The sequence below is a fragment of the Bombus flavifrons genome, chromosome 3, assembly GCF_040668555.2.
Source record: "Bombus flavifrons isolate JBK064 chromosome 3, iyBomFlav1_principal, whole genome shotgun sequence".
In the NCBI taxonomy this organism is placed as follows: domain Eukaryota; kingdom Metazoa; phylum Arthropoda; class Insecta; order Hymenoptera; family Apidae; genus Bombus; species Bombus flavifrons.
Genome location: NC_138444.1, coordinates 3,255,684 through 3,258,727, shown reverse-complemented (window position 1 = coordinate 3,258,727; position 3,044 = coordinate 3,255,684).

Sequence of the window (3,044 nt, the reverse complement as noted above, 5' to 3'; positions counted from 1 at the left end):
AAATACGCTCGATGTGTTCTGTTGCCTGGGGTCGTGCCTCTTACACCATTATATTCCCCCCTCTTTGGCTTCTTTGTTTCTAGATACTTTTGGTTTGTCACTAGACCACAGCAAGTAGCGCCGTCTATACGGATTGAAGATGATCCTTTATTTGCTAGTGCATCTATGTGTCGTTCGTTGGCGCCACATGCTGCATATTATCTTCGTTGGCGGGTAAAAGAATCGATTCCGAAGTTTTTATATCGAACATGGCAATTTACATGTTGTTTGTAAATGTATCGTATATTCGGGAAAGCAGAGAATAAACTAACAAATACGAGGTAATAAAAATAATGATTAGTAGTCCATCTTTGTTTTCTTTCGATGTCAAGATGTTGACGACGATGTCATTTCAGAATGTTTTTAACAACGAAGAAATTGGAACAGCTATTACTGATCTTGGAGCATTCGATACTCGCTTTCATGCGATTTCTTTAGATGGACAATTACCATCGATGGACAATTAACACCTTACCAAGAAAAGCTAGTTTGCTCATATCCTTTCATTGACTTTCACTATCTCACTGTGATATATTTGAAATCAATAAACCATTTTATCTCTAATTTAATCAATAATTTCTTGTATCATCTTCAACCTCGTACAAGCTTTATCGAATGAAAATTTTTATTCTGTAGTAATATCACAATTATATCCAACGAAGGAAACGGTAGAAATTGCCGTTCGTGGAAAAAGTCACCGCTGGATCAACGCATTAGGCCGCACCTGCAAAGGCGCGCCTCTTTTGAACCAGTTCACGGGACCAATTACGCCCGCTCCGCAAACATGTCCTGTTGATTTTGTTGGGCCGCTTTTGGCGATGGCCACGTTTCCAAATCCATATAGGTAAGCTTGTCCCGACTCGCAACTGACGTGGGCCGCCTTCTTGCTTACCTACATACATGAAACATACATACGTCGTGTTGCGTACGGCTCGTCCTCCCGGAAGAATAATTCGAGGTCGATCAGGTGGATTTCCATACTATCATGGTTCTGTTTCAGACTTTCAGTCGACGATTTATGTACTTAGCGTGTCGTGCGAAGTTACAATGTATCTTGTTTATATGTTCGGCATCTGGCTAACTGCTTATACTATTTGACACGCTAGTGTTCCACTATCATTCCCGCAATTTCTGTTATTGACATTGGCATGATCACTCGATACGATTGTAATACCGGAGACCAGTGACGCGTACCTACTTCTGTCCAAGGATACTACGATTGCGAGCTGTATATAGAGAATAAGATTAGCGCCAAGGAAAACCAGAATAATGAAATTACGCGTGGGGAGCTTTAGTACAAGATCATTCATTGCTTCTAAGGTTTCCTTCAAAGCGATTGATAACTCAAATCCTACGGTAAAATTTTAATAGATCTTTGTTTGCCTTTTTAATTGCTAAATACAAATGAGATACTTTATCCTCGAAGGAATTAACTTTTATGAATTAGCCTCATTGTTGTAGTCGCTAAATTTTCAACTATTTAAAACCACGTTAATAATTTTATACATTGCTCTATGACTAAATGATAAAAATGAATATACTTAGTATTTCTAAATGTGTATACATTTCTTTAAACTGTTCTTTCTTTTTCAGTTCGTTACATTTTACGTAAATGAAATGCAAAATTCTCTGAACGCCAGTAGTTTTGAGCTATGCAGTCGTGCCAGTAGTACCTATTACGGTTTCACTGTTGAGTGTAAACAGAGCGCATCAATGCAGTATTGAGTCATGGTATAACGATCGACGGCAACGTTAAGGATAATTATAATATAATAGCGACACTGTCGCAACTGCTCTACTATGATGAAAGTGTTACTTAAGTACATCGAAGAAGAATCGATCAACACTTTCACATTCATAGAACATGTAAATATTGTTCTCTTCCCTTTCCATTATTTCGTTAAGCAACCATTTTTGGTACCGGACGAAGTAGGCGCGAACACAGATATTAAGATACAATATTTTGATTATGTTCACGGATGAATCACTTCACACGCACGCAATATAAGGTATTCACTTGGAACGTTGCATTTACATATTAACCCCCAGTGCTAAGAATAGACTTCTGAAAATGTATTTGGCGTTTCTGTTCAGATATATTTTTCGATAACCCGTGTAGGATGAATGTTAAATTTTCCTTTCAATTTGTTCAGCTTAATCGACGTTAAATTTTAAATGGCACGCAGACATGATTCTCAAATATATATTCATAGATTAAAAAAGATTGTTTAATAGAGAATTTCATATTTAAATCAGCAATTTGTTTGTAATTAAAATCTCATAACATTCTGTTGATCGTTGAAAGCTAGTGTTACATATTAATGTTGTACATGCTAATTATTCCATTAATATTTATTATTGATCAGAAGTTGAACTCGAAGTTGAACTTTGTTCAAATCTTAAAGAAATGCAGTCATTGGGATTATTTATATATTATTTCGTTATATAATACTGCTCTTAGTTAGATAGTTACTAAATAGAATACATTAATGATACTATGATAGATTTCTTATAGTCAGTTTTACAGACTTCATGAAGAACTATCTGTGACCCGCTGACCGATTTTGTCGAAACGCGGATGTCCTTGTCTCTCGCCACAATATCCCTTACAGGTATTGTCCCTGATTCGATCTTTGTCCTTGCTCTGACAAAGGGATCCTTTAGCCATATACAGTTAAGCTATCTCGTTTCTGTTCCATTCAGAATTTACTTTTAACATGTTTCGCGACGATTAGTTTCGCTACAGGAATAGTTCATTACTATGATAAAGAAATTAGAAATATAAATACTTGCCTATAATTTTTAAAATACACACCTACAAAAATATATCGATTAACAGATTCGTTACAGTTCATTAGTAAATTAAAAAAGTAGATTTCATATATCTCAACTTGACATTTCCGAATATCTCATCATACTTTATATCTTTCCCCTTTTCTTTAAACAAAACTTGGTAATGGTATATCAATTCGGACAATCGATTTGCCTATGGAACAGGCTACTGG